Genomic DNA, 15,185 nt, shown 5'->3' with positions numbered 1-15,185 from the left:
TTTCCTGTATGGTGTAATTTAACAACTGAAATGCTGTATTGACCAGTAAGGTTAATGTGAATTGATCTCCCTTCAACATTAGCCTATAAGATTTCAAAATGTTTGTCATTTTATTTAACAAAATATTTTTTATGATAGTCTTGAATCATACTAAATTACTACACGTTTTTATTGTAGGCTAGTAAAGGTAAATATGGTGTTTTGGCGGGAACTATGGTAAAGGGAGAGTGGACAGTTCTCAGCAGATGTCGCTGTTGCCATAGTAATACTGACCGGCCGCGCGTGTGCATGCTCGTTTTCTCCACGTTCATTAACTTGTTTACCTGTTCTGCTGGTGGACTTCCCGGTAAAGTGACTACTTAACACCAGTTCTGAACGGTAGAAACTGGCATCAGTGCGGCGCGTCCTCGGGCTTCGCGCCACCGTGAGCTTCACCGGGCCTCACCTGTCTCGAGCCCTCGCGCGCGCTTCTAACCCGGAAGCTGCACGAGTTTAATTATACCAGAGCTGCGGTTCCCGCCAGCAGGGGGCGTTACGAGCACACTGTCATCAAACCAACTGGGCTCTAACAAAAACTAGCCTACCGTGGTAGGCCTATTGTATTCTCTTTAAGTAGATTTAGAATCTAAGTAGCTTCATAATCTTTTGTCTATAGCTACCCGGATACAAATCTACAGCATTGCAATGTTTTTGATGACATTGTAACATGATAATGCCATGTTTATTTTGTAACTTTTGACAGTTTAAACCATCTTTAAGAATCTTGGTTTAAAAAAAAAAAACATGGTGCCACTACCACAGTGACAGTACTATTTGTAAAGGATGACGTCAGATGAAAATCCAAAGTTACTTTGATAAATAGTCTACTTCCTCATATTACTCCAAATAGGTAGGCTATTACAGTAGGCCTTTGTGTCTAGATCCAAACGTCCCTGTTTCCTTTCAGTTATTCTGTTGAATATAGCTCCCTTTGATTGTTTTTGTGGATATATGGTGGTATTTGCATAATATAGTAATAATAAATAAAATACCATGTCTGATACCATTTCTCTACCATGTTTCTACAGCCTTTGTTACACCTAAGTGTCTTTACAGTCTTCCTCCGTAGACTAGTTCAGAATTCAAACTCATTGATTAATGTCTTAAGAATAAGCGTTCACATATTTAACTGACTGAAATAACGAGACACGATTCTCTTCCTGCCTCCAGGTGCAGATAAACACCAGTAGGCTACATCCTCCCTATGCATGATTATTGCATTTTACTTAAACGCCCCACTCTCATCACATAGGCCTATAAACGTGTATTTTATGAATCTTTTTGTTGGTAAGTTTGAAATTCAGTGCAGCCAATCCTGTAGCTGTTTGTAGAGCCGTGTTCATTAGCGCCGGAGTCAATAGCTCTTAACGTAGGCTATATCTCGACTCAGATTAAAGGTTTAGTTTAGCTTTCAAAGTCTAACGCGCGGGTCAGGACTCGTTGGCTGTCTGGATTACAAGGGTTAACCGGCGACTTAACCGAATCAACTTAACCAGATAATGCAGATGATTTATTTCTGCCTGATTATTCTAATATGCTTTAGAATGATGACGAGTCTGAAGACTCTCACGCACGCGCGGCACTAGAAGACATATAAACTTCCCTATTAGCTGCTTCAGTTAAAATGGCATTTGTGCAGAATTTTATCAGGCAGTTGACAAGTGAATTAGAGTTGGCTGTTAGCGCCGTTGAGCTTTATGACAATAGCCTTAGGGTCTCGCTAAAGATCGCTTCACCGCCCTGCTCAGCCCGCGCCGCGCGCTACCGCTGACGCTCAAACCGAAGTGACATGCTGTCATAACAATAGTTTACAAAAACGTGAAGTTCTGCGTTTGGGCAGAAAAAGCCAGAGAGTTTAAACTTCTGCGTCTGTCTCTTTTTTCCCCTCCCTACCGACATCCCATTTGCGCTCTGACAGATTTGGATGTTTTTAACTGTGCTAATGTCCCCCCCTACTCTCTCTCTCTCTCTCTCTCTCTCTCTCTCTGTCTCTCTCTCTCATCTTCCTCAAAATGCTAATGGAATCGTCATTTGTAAACGGTGTGTGTGTGTGTCTGTTTGTTTGACCAGAATGTTGCTTTCACAGAACTGTCTCCCTCTATGACTTGTTGTAAAGGTAAATATAGTGAAATATTGAACAATCGGGCTGCCCAAAAAATGTACGCGCACTGAAGAAAAAGTTTTTCTATCTCTCACCAACACACAAAATAGGCCTACATCAAAGAATTGTTCTTTCTTATTGGTATTCTCTGAACGCATCTAAAGGTAGTGAGGTCGCAGTGAGGTCTGTAACCCCACACACACACACACACACACACACACACACACACACACACACACACACACACACACACACACACACACACACACACAGTCCAAATGAATTCACACACTGTCATACACAAAGACAGACAGATGTATTGTATACTGTGTGTGTGTGTGTGTGTGTACCTGGCTGCTCTGTGAAGTCTTTAATGGGATTTTGCCTCGGGCTGTTTTATTAAGATGTTGCTTTCTGCTGCCTGTGCAGCTGACACCATTCCCCCCACCCCACCTCAAACACACACACATACACACTCCCCCCAGACCCCACCTCCAAATGTACACACACTCACATTCACTCACTCACTCACACTCACTTCATCCCTCTGAAATTTTTGCCACACTGCAGTCCTCGCTCTCAGTCTGAGGCCGGTGTATGCATGTGTGAGAGTCAGGGGTCCTTATATCGGTTTCTGAACGTTTCCTCACACAGGATCAGTTTAACTATACCTGAGTTAATGTGTTATGATGGATAAGAGTGTGTCTTTGTTAACACTGTACTTGTGTGCGGGGTTTAGCTGTACTTGGTGGTTTCTTTTAGGGTTTGAGATAGTTGGTATCGTATTCGGCGTATTAATAATATATATATAATAATGTGTGGGTTTACCTATAGCTACCTGATAACAAACTTGTTAGCTAAAAATGAAAACCATCCTTAGGGACATCCTCAGTTGCAACATATTCATAAATAAAGTGAAATGTTTTAATTCTAAAAGGGTTCTTGAGAGATTATAGGTAAAAGTTTTTAAGTCAATGATATGTCCTCATTTATGTAGCTAAATGTCAAGTTTGTGTGCACATATATATTTTCGATACAAATTTGTTCCTTGCTTCAAGTCAACTAAATCTGAAAAAACAAAAAACTGGGTGTATTCTTTTCAACAATTTCCACTCAGAAATTTCTTGTAAATTTTATAACTACAAAGAAACGGCAAGTGTAACAATAAATTAAACGTGAAAATTTGAAGTAAAAAGACGGAAATACTATTTTCTTGTAAATATATATAATACTATATATATAATATATAACTTTTTTTTTTTTTACAGTTATCGCTTTGTGAATTTTTTTTATTTTAAAAATGTTCTTTTCAAAAATTGAAGTTTTAATTTACGGGTAGGGATAGGTTTAGTAAATGTACAGTATGTCTGTGTGTGTCCTTACATGGACTGGACTCCAATGAAAAAATAAACATGTGCATGTGTGTGGATGGCTGCAGTGTCAGGCTGATAGTGCTGTCAGGGTTCGAGATGCTCGATGAGCTTCCTGTTTATCTCGCTCTGGGCACCATGTTCATCTGCAGACATTGACTGAGTGCCCTGTCTCTCTCTCTCTCTCTCTCTCTCTCTCTCTCTCTCTCTCTCTCTCTCTCTCTCTCTCTCTCTCTCTCTCTCTCTCTCTCTCTCTTCTCTGCTGTATCCCTGAGGCCTATAGATTGTGCAGAGCAACCTACATTCAGCAGCTTAAAGACACCTAGAGACATGGAGGCTGGAAAGGATGGGACACATCGAAGAGTGACAGGAAGATGGAGGAAGAAAAGAAAAGAGTGCATAAGAGGAAAAAGGGTTCAGTTAAGCTCTTTCTCTAACACACAATTACACACACACAAACACACACACACACACACACACACACACACACACACACACACACACACACACACACACACACACACACACACACACACACACACACAGAGTTTGCTGGACGCTGATGCTTTGTGACATCACAGCACTTTGTCTGATATTTTAAATATGAGGTTGAGACCCTGGTTGGGGGCGGAGCTTCAGAACACACACACACACACACACACACACACACACACACACACACACACACACACACACACACACACACACACACACACACACACACACACAACTACACACACACACGCACACACACACACACACACACACACACACACACACACACACACACACACACACACACACACACACATAAACAAGACTGACTGTATAGTACAATAGTAACTATTTTTTAGCTGCTTTGGCTCCGGAAGTATTTTTCGCTTTCAATTTGTCTATAGCAATTCAAAGTAATAAACCAGACCAACCAGACATTACGAACAAACTTTGATTTGATGCAAAAAGTATTTGAAAATGATAGGGAAAACCCATATAAGCACTGATTGAGTTGAAAATGACAGTACTTATAAAAACAATGTTTGCAATTTAAATTTATATGATTATACATTTACATTTAAAAAAAATAATTTTAATCATAAGAGTCATATGACTCGGGGTTGTTTTAATATTGATTTTATTTTGACACTTTACTACGAGGTTTCATTTTTTAACATCAGTTACCTACTTTAGTTAACATGAATTAAGAATTAACTACTACAGCATTTATTAATCTTAGTTAATGTTAATCTCAGCATTTACTTATTATTAAACTCAAAAGTTGTATTTGCTAAAATTAGTTAATACACTGAACATGAACAAACAATGAATGACTGTATTTTTATTAACTAACATTAACAAAGATTAATTAATACTGTAACAAATGTATTGCTCATTGATAGTTAATACATTAACTAATTTTAACAAATCAGACCTTATTTTAAAGTGTTACCATAAATGGTTTAATAAACCAATGAAATTGTCGTAATAAAAATATAAAATATGTAAGTACAGAACATTTCTTATTTTATTATTTAAATTTAAGATATACAAGTGAGTCAAATTTAATTGAAAAAGGAAAAATATACAAAGAGTGAAGAAAAAGTAAAGTTCACGGCTTAGACATTACATTTTCACGACCCTAACATGATGCGGAACAAAAAGAACTGTGATTGGTTGCTTTACAGGTCAGTCAGATGGCCTCTGGTCCTTAGCCAATGAAAGCTGTGATTGAGTTCTTCTGCCATCAGTCTGAAGCTCTGGCTACACGAGACTATGCATTAATTCACCTGGGAGAGATTGATTGACAGGCTGAGGGGTGGGACTTTGGCTGATTGACAGCTATTAAATGTTATTAAGAGCAATTAGCAATTAATACAGAAGTTGCTAATCCCTGAAACAGCCGCACTAATACGAGTATGACAGCACACACACACACACACACACACACACACACACACACACACACACACACACACACACACACACACACACACACACACACACACACACACACACACACACACACACACACACACACAGAGTGACTGGTGGAGACCAGGGGAAGAAACGTCAGTCAATATCGATTGTGCTTTAATTTCTGCAGTCAGCCTTAGGCCTCAATCACACGGCACGTTTACAACTAAAGACACACAAACACATACATTTACGCAGGAGCTTAGCAGAAACACACAGTCATGTAGTGTGTCAGACTTTGTATTATGATTATTCAGTCCATTACTTTCTTTTTTATTGAGCTGCCAAATTTTTCCGAGTTCCTTGTTGAAGGATTATTTTAAAAAATCTTTTTTTTTAAGTTTTAAATTCTTTTTAAAAATCTTACAGACACTAGCCTGGGTTTCCTCATGCTGCCTTGCGCGCAGCGCGATTTTATTCAGCCTGGATTCCATGGACCAGATTTTCGCCTCAGCGAGGGAACCAATCACAGAACGGGGAGGGAGCAGCAAGGCGATGACGCCGTCTATGCGACACACCAAAGCAGTTTGTTTATACCTATGGATCCAACATGGCAGCAGACGCGAAGTTACCTTTCAATGCCATCTTAGATATTGTTCTAAGTAGTTTGGTTAAATCTCTGACCCATCGTCATCTTCCCCGTCTAATTTCTGTCACTCTACGTACGTCATCTGGTATAATTGAAACGATTGGCTATGAGCTACGTACAGGCGCATTTGGTAGACATTCGTGGCACCCAATAAACGGCTCTGGGCATTCGTAAACCACGCCTCAAATACGAGAAAATGAACATGTGGTTCCCAGACCCACGTCTCGGTCTGACGTTAGCCAGGCTACAGACCCCAAAATTTTGGACAATAGTTTAATATAATAATAATTGTTTTTATTTTACCATGATGTGTATCTATATGTACAGTATATGTATAGTTCATAAGTTTGAGGTAAGTAAGATCTTTTTTTACAGTAAATTGATCAAACGTGACAGTAAAGACATTTATAATGTGAAAGATTTTTATTTAAAATAAATGCTGTTCTTTTGAACTTTCTATTCATCAACGAATCCAGAAAAAAAGGTTTCCACAAAAATATGAAGCAGCACAACTTTTTCAACATTGATAATAATATTAAGAACTGTTTCTTGAGCAGACATGATTTCTGAAGGATCCTGTGAAGACTGGAGTAATGATGCTGAAAATTCAGCTTTGATCACAGGAATAAATGATATTTTAAAATATATTCAAATAGAAAACAGCTATTTTTAAACTGTAATAATATTACTGAATATTCTTGTGCATAATCGACTTTTGACTTCTTTCAGAAACATGAAACCAATCTTGTAATGTATAGGCTATATACATATATACTGTATATATATATATATATACCATAAAATCCATTAAATACAGCATACTACTCATACTAGTTGTGATATATCTTTATATGCCAGAAATACTAAGAGTAATATGCTAAGCAGTCTCTCTCACTTTATCACTTTTTTCTGTGTCTTTGCTTCCACTTTGCCTTTCCGCTAGTTTCTGTCAGGATGGTGTGAGCAAACGGAGGGACGAGAGGAAGAGATGATTACAGCGGTGTAACTTTGGAGAAAAAGGACAGCGAGAGACGTTTCTGAAGCGTTGAAGGAGATACGCGGAGAACGAGCGAGAGAGGGAGAGGATGCGAAGGGTCGATTTATCTTACATTGACAGGAGCGGCTTCAAACGATGACCTTGAGGACTAATGAGTGTAAATGAGTGAAATATTTTTCACTTTTAAAAAGTGAAACTATAATCAAATGGAAGCCTGAAAGATGGACTAATGAGCTTCAGCGATGATGAAAGCGTGCGAGAGAGAGAGAGCGATACGGACTGATAGAACGAGAGAGAGAGGGAGGTAGTCATTTGGCAGAGCCTGCAGTGTCAGGCCCTCACTCCTGCCATCTCATTAGCTGACCTGACGACTGCCTGATTAGAATACGTTTGATGAAAATTTCAAGGATTTTTCCCCCCACTCAACATTACCTTTTTTTTTGGTGTGATTTAATAAATATTGCACAACTTTATTTTTGAGACACAGAAACTGGGAGGTAATTAATTAAGATTAGAGGCGTCTGGACCAAGTTGATTTACCGTCATTATTCGCCCTGAAATCAACAAATATATTTAAAACACAGAGACAGCAATGGGCATAGAAACGTGTTGAGCACACAAATCACACACTTGCATGTCAGATGTTATTTCACTCAAGATAAACTGAATTTGTTCCCTTCAAAAATTAATTTAACATCTTATTTCAAGCAGTTTTCCAGATGCTTCGTTCTTTGGTGTTTAATACTGGTTTTGCAAAACCGCTTTCTGTGCATAGCGCCACCAAATGGCTAAATGCTTCAATCTTATTTGTTGACAAGGCCTTGAAGCATACATCTTGCCCAAGTGGGTTTGATATTTTGTTGTGATTCTCTTCATTGTGATTTTGGGATGGTAACGAGGAACTTTGTCGTTGTCTGAATTTTGATGATCTTTTCAGTGAAGTAAAGACATGGCTTGTTCGTAAAAAATAAAGTTTAAAGTTTAAAATCCCATAGAATTAACTGGAAAGCATTTTTTTTCTCTTTCAGATATTTTTGCCAGAAACGTCAGGCTTCCCCAACCATTTGAACCACCGGGATTGGTCTGTTATTTTGGTAATAATTTAATATATCCGCCTTTAAGCAGAAAAGTAATCAATATACACATAAACACTGCTGTTTAAAAGTTTCAATAGTACATTTTACAAATTCATACTTTTAATCAGCAGGGATGTATTAAATTGATCGAAGGTGACAGTAAAGACATTTCTAATGTTACACAATATTTCAGTTTCAAATACATTTCATAATAAGATTTGTTTCTTGAACAGCAAATCAGCATATTAGAAGGATTTCTAAAGGATCATGTGACACTGAAGACTGGAGTAATGCTGAAAATTCAGCTTTACCATGACTGTATCCTTATAGTGAGCAATAGATAGATAGATAGATAGATAGATAGATAGATAGATATTTGCATGCATTATTGTTAACTTTCAACAAAAGTTTAATCCAGATTGTTTCATCCAGGTAGGGTGCTGTCAACCCCAGAATCAACCCCAAAAACTAGAGGTTAGTCACCTAATTCTTCTTTATTGCCTGTGTGTCTTTTCTATGTTAAAATGTTGTCATTTTATGCACTGACACTGGCTCAACCAATGGCATGAGTTTGGGGCGACTGCATCTGAAAACTCAGGCAGCTGACTTGTTGCTTTGCTGCCTCATCAGGCAATGACTTTGAAAGTGATGTGAAGTGAAGGCCAAGTATGGTAACCAATACTTGGAATTTGTCCTCTACATTTAACCCATCCACGTTACTCCCCCACCTACATTTTTCCTGCCGGTATTGAGAATCGACCTGGCAGATTAAAGTATTTCAGGAGACAGAAAGTGAAGCTAACTTTGGATTTGCACGTGCCTTGATGCCTTACTACCTTGGAATGCATTCTCCGAAAGCAGCATTTTTAAGCTTTCGGACGCATCCCAATCGTGCAGAAATGTCACGCTTCACCTTTAAATCTGATCTTGATCTCAATCACTCCCGATTTGTCCACATTAGCATCCCTCAATCTGTTTCTGGTTCAAATAAATGGTTTGTTCAACCGGCTGCTCTTCGAGAGCTCAGTAAGCACTCATTCTGTGGTCCGATTCATTTGTGCAGAGTCAATTCCCTGTGGAAGATCTAGGAGGAGCTGTTTGTTGGGCTGGAGGAACTGCCCTGTGGCGGCTCTTTGAGAGGTTAAGCTGGAGATTGTCATTGCCCAAGGTGAACTGGCTTTCAGTGGTAACCCGGGTGGAAACTAGAAAGGCGAGTTCAGGTCAGTTATAAATTATAACAGCTCAATGCAGTGTCACAAAAAACAATTAATAATAGAAAATATTCTCTCTAATTGCTGGACTTTATTTAATGAGTCCTAACCTTTGGAGAAAAGGAATTATTTATTTATCCAGTCAAAAGTATGAATATGCAAATACAGATTGCACCCCTGGAGGACAGCACACAATGACAAACCAATGTCTATATTTTCATATTTTCGTTGGTTTTATTCATCCTCCCCTAGATACGCACGTGGAACCGCATGAAAAGCCATTACTGAAAACAGCCACAGGTGACGGCTAATGCGCAACTTCCCAGCCAATCCGAACCATTCGTTGCCTTTTGCTTTTTTCATCCACATCTATTAGTTGTAATTAAAATCAGCTTTGCATAAAAAATTGTTTCCCTGCGTGAGACGAGGTTGAAGTTAAAACGTGACCCTTTCTGGCCTGAGAGGACGTACGTAGTAATGAACAAACTATCTGACACGAATACATCCAGCAGCTTACGTTTACATCCACCGACACCGACGCTTCTACAAACACGCACTTGCTGTTTACTAATTCATTTGCGGGAAGAAAAATTCTCTCTTTACTCTCTGGCTGCGGAGTTAAATACTCGGCCTTGAGAAATCAGACCATCAGCCTCTGAGCTACAGCAGCTGCAACTAAATTAGTATGCCATTAGCATGTTTTATTTCTTTAGGTGAGGAATTACATTTGAATATTAATTTGACTGCATGTTTAAAGGCAGTGCTTACCGGATCTCCATAAATTAGCTTTAATATGTGGATTAGCCCCTTAGCATCATACGCCAGTGCAAGGCAAGAGACAAGACTATCGTCTGAAGTGAGTGTGTTTTTCTGTCTCGGATCGCCACGAGCACGACGTCGGGATCGTGACCCGTCAGGCCTTGCGCCCTAAAGCCATGTATGATCGTAACACAACACGGTCTGTGTAGCGGTTATGTCACTGATAGCAACAGCATTGAAAGCGCTGCTATGGCTGGAATACTGTCACAGCTTCAACATGTCAAAGTATTTCAAGTAGGCATGAATGTTTTTACATACTATATCCCCAAAGCATTTATACACATGCATTAGAAAAGTTACAATAATGGTAACAAAACATTCTTTAAAAAAACGTTAAAAGTTAATGTTAATTAAATATGTTTAATGTTTAAAAAAAAAGTTTTCATTTTATTTCAGTCTTATTTTTTTTGGATAATAATATAGTTTTTATTAATATTTTGACTATTTTTAAATTTTATATTTCCATTTTAGTTGTGTGTATTCTTGTCATTTTAGTAGTTTTTTGTATGTCTATATTAATTTTTATTTTAGTGCATCAAGTTAAACTAAATTAAAATGAGAAATATTGTTTTGGCAATTAGCTGAAATAAATTAAGTTTTAAGTTTTTTTATTTAATTTATTTGAGTTTTAGTTAACCGTAACAACCTTGATTTAATAATTTGATATTTTTTCATTCTAGTTTGTGTTGTGGCTACAAACTGATTCAGAACTGATGTGCAAGTGGAAAAACATCATTATATTTGTACAGTAACATGATTTATTCTTCTGTTGAACGCAAAATAACATATTTTGAAAGTCATTGGGCTCCAAACAACATTGAAACATTTTTCTAAACTTATTTTGTGCTCCACAGGAGACAGAAAGACAAACAGGTTTGAAATGACATACCTATAAGTTATGAACTATCCCTTTAAGAATTTAAATCGATTAACAGCACTAATAAAAAATAAAATAAATGTAAATGAATAAAAACGCGTATAAAGTAAAATAAACTGTACATTAAAAATTCTTCATTATTGTGTTGTGCAGACAACTCTTGCATATAGTGATCAAAGCGATTGGTTTCTGTGGGGCGAGCAGCTCAAAAATTAATTTGGCTGCAACAGATACACAACTGCCTTTTGCATTTGATGATTTATCTGATAAAATGGAAAAATGTGGAACGAGGATTGTTTTTAAAAAGTATCTGTTTCTTATTTTTCTAAACTTGTCGTGTACATTTTTCCTCCAAAGACACACATACACCCCAACACATCTGTGAAAGAGCACGTCATTTCATTCTGTTTGAAGCGTTATATTTGTGTTGTGATAAACTTCTTCAAGAGAGCAGACACCATATTCATAAGCTTTGTATCTGTTGGATATTCTTCAAACATTCAACAGTCAACATTTTAGCAATGTATTTCATATAAACAAACACTTCATAATGTGCATATATGGAATAAAATTCAGTTTTGTGCATACGTTTTTATCCACATGTGTTAGCTTTGGTATAATTTGTTTGCTGTCTAAAATAAGAATATCTCTTAGCAAGACTATTAGTATATCTAAAAGAGACAAATGGCTTTAATGTGAACTAAAGGCTTTAAAAAGAGCCTTTTACGTGCACTTTTAAAAATAAAGGTTCTATATTGACATCTATTGTTCCATAAAGAACCTTTAACATCCGTAGAACCCTTTTCAATGCACAAAAAGTTCTGTAAAGTGGAAAAAGATATTCAGATTATTAAAATGTTCTTCACACTAAGGAAAACAATGGTTATTTTAAGAAATGTTGACTGAAAGGTTATTTGTGGAACCAAAAAATTGTTATTTTATGGCATCGTCATGAAAACCGCCTTTTGGAACTTTTTTTAAGAATCCAACTTTTTAAATACGTCAATACAGAATAATGTAAGTAACAGTCTTTACATAATCATGGGACCCATCAGCATGCTGAAAACCATTTACTTGATCTGAAGGGATCACTGTGGTCAAGGGACGAGACAACAAGTGGTAATAGCTTTAAAGGAAGGTATAATTGGTTATAAAGAAAACAGCAAAAGAGAGAGGGAGATGAAGAGCGGCAGACAGTAGAGGGAGAGCTGAACTAAGGGATTGGAGATATGTCTGGATGAGTGTGTTAGAACCGAGGCCTGGGGCCATTCTGTGAGCGAGAACCATAACCTGCCTAAGGGAAGAGGGACTAGCCTCTGCTAACACAGGTGAGCGCATGCAGTTTTAACACAGCTGTTGTAAACATCATTATACACCCTTAGCACAGGCTTCGGATGTATTTACAGGACGCTAAATAGCATCGTTCGTGAGGCCTTGTGATTGGCTCATGATATTGACTTTTTGTGTGACTTACAGCTGTCATAACTTGTGAAATCTGTATTTATAGAGCAACATGCATATGCTACTGTTTGTAGTTTCAGGTTTTAGTTTCCAGCATGCAAATGTGTAAAATTATGTAAAGACTGATAGTTAAAGGGATATTTCACCCAAAAATGAAAATTCTGTCATCATTTATTCATCCTCATGTTGTTCCAAACCTGTATGAGTTGAGGGTGCAACTTGAGTAAATGATGATAGCATTTTCATTTTTGGGTGAACTATCCCTTTAATTAAAATATTAATAGTTTTAACAGTACCAACACTGCTCTCCAAATGCTCATTATTGAATTTCATTGCTGTGTAATAGAAACAGCTGGGATATTACAGAGATCACATGAGGACATCTGTTAGTTGATATGGTTATGTGGCTCATGCATGTTTCTCCACAGGATGAGCTCTGGGGCTTGGGTTTATGTTGTGGTTGAACTGGTAAACCCGTGAGGTGAGCAGATCCCAACCGCTCACATGCACGAGAGATGCTTGTTTATCTACCGATTCGTCTGTGAGCCTTAAGAGAGCGTTATTTGAGAACTTTTCTGGATTGTGATCTGAAGCAGGTTTTTATGAGCTAAACACAGGATCTCCTCAAACCCAACAGGGCTGATTTTAAAAATATTTTGACTGTCGATTACAGACATCTTAAATATTGATGGACAATCCAACAGTAAAGTGTGTCCCTGAGGAAATATAATATTAATATTCCAGATTTTCTTCCTATTTTTAGTCAGACTGTCTCTGATATCTCCCTTACACCACAATGTTTGTTTGTTTTACTCAGGCACTCAGGCACAAACATACTATAAATACTTACCCTTTCAGTAAATCCATCCAATAAACACATGCACTCATTATTTAGTTATTAGTGGGGCTTGTTTAGACTATAGCATCTGTTGCTCCTAATCAAGTGGTTTAAACAACCTGAAATGCACAATGGCACCATTTGTTTATACGTGCAACAGACAGAATTGATTTCTTAAATTATTTGCTTTCACTTTTCTAAGTGATTTTTGCCTGAACAATAAAACAGGTGAAACATTGTATGGCCTCACATTGATAGAGGGACCTGAGACTTATGTAAAAACTAGAATATCATAGTGCTTTCATAAATTTGTCAGCATTTTTCTACTTTGTAAATCATTTGTTCATTTGTAAACAAGGCATGGCTTTAAAATGATTATCGACACCGAGGAAAGAAATGTCAAATTGGACGGTTGCTGAACAAAATATCGTCTCTCCATCTGAGCATATAAATAAATTATTTGCTAAATTATAGAATACAGCATAAATCCCCTACTATCTGACTGTATTTCCATTTTTATCAATATGTATAAAAGCAAGTTGTTGCATCGGTTAATATGTGGTATGTTTTGGGCATTTTTACTGTGAAAGTAGTTATTGAGACTTGAGATGACAATTTTGTCATATGTTCCAAATCTGTATAACTGACTTTCTTCTGAGAAACTAACCTCTTTGATTTCTATTGTATGGACATTTTTCAAAACATTTTCTCTTATGTTCCATGGAAGAAAGAAAGTCATACAGGTTTGAAACGAGTGAGTAAATGATCCCTGAGTGTTAATTTTTGAGTGAACTATCCCTTTAAGTGACTTAGCAACCATTCAGAACACAGCTCAGTTTTGTTTGGCCAAGCACAACTCGCATACAGAAAAAAAAAACGTAATGCTGGCATTTTTATGCACTATAAAGTGTCAGATATCAGACATTCAGATGCTGCGATTGTGCAGTCAAGGTCTGAACCCTCCCTCGACAGACGCCCGCTCTGCCTGTGCCATTATCATAATGAGCACACGCATAATTTATAGTTTCTTTAACTAATTAACACGACCACAAATAATAATATGAATAATAAATAGCTGGTTTGAATTTAATATCCTGTTGTAGAGCTCTGTTTTTTCTTTTGCTTTGCCTCTTTTTGATCCCATCCACCAAAATGCGCCCACACATACACCTATATGTGCTATATTGTATGTGCAATATAGCAATCTCCTGCATGTAAGATTTATTCTCGCATGTATCTTTAATTCCTCCATCAGAGCAGAGTGCTGTTTGAGCTGAGAGGGAGGCAGGCGGCTCAAAGCAGACGTGTCAAACCAAAGTAACAACCTTAAAAAACGATTTCTCATCAAATTAGGCTGCAGTCCCGTGTCCCACGGCACCTCAAATAAAAAGCAACCATCAATTATGGATATGGCCCTCCTTTCAGACTAGAGTTATATATACATGTGTGTGTGTGTGTGTGTGTGTGTAGCATTTAGAGTCTCTCGCTCATATTAGCTGCAGCTCCTCCCAGGTGTGCTGCTGAACATTTAATGACGTCCTCAGGGCAAAACACTTAAGGGTTAACCAGTCCGCAACATCCCAGAAACACACACACACACACACACACAAACTCCCTTAGACACAAATTGACCCCTCTAGCTTCCTTGGGTCATTTTTCCCTGGATTGGATATCTGTTGGAAATTCAGTTAGGCAGTTTCAACCGATTCTTCTCAACCACAGTCTCCGTAACTGAGGCCTTCATGGATAAATCAAGAAGGTTATTTTCAGCGACTGCTGTTTATTCTGATCATATTCATAGCTGGTGATCCATGTTAATTTGCAAATGGACAGATA

At 37.7% G+C, this 15,185-nt stretch overlaps 1 protein-coding gene across 2 annotated transcripts in view; it reads left to right on the top strand.

Annotated features, from left to right (window-relative positions):
* Positions 1–8,594: 8,594 nt before the first annotated feature.
* The window catches only part of tfap2d (transcription factor AP-2 delta (activating enhancer binding protein 2 delta)), an 83,674-nt gene continuing 77,083 nt past the window's right edge, over positions 8,595–15,185 (top strand). For both annotated transcript variants that reach the window (XM_077219784.1, XM_077219783.1), the window contains exons 1-2: positions 8,595–8,617; positions 9,207–9,363. The gene's annotated coding sequence lies outside the window, so the exon portion shown is untranslated. The remainder of the gene's footprint in view (positions 8,618–9,206; positions 9,364–15,185) is intronic.

This window comes from Siphateles boraxobius, unplaced genomic scaffold (assembly GCF_051911475.1).
Source record: "Siphateles boraxobius isolate OS27281-9 unplaced genomic scaffold, OSU_SipBor_1 8, whole genome shotgun sequence".
Taxonomy (NCBI): Eukaryota; Metazoa; Chordata; class Actinopteri; order Cypriniformes; family Leuciscidae; genus Siphateles; species Siphateles boraxobius.
Note: the sequence above shows the minus strand (reverse complement) of the source record. Positions and strands in the feature narration are given on the sequence as shown.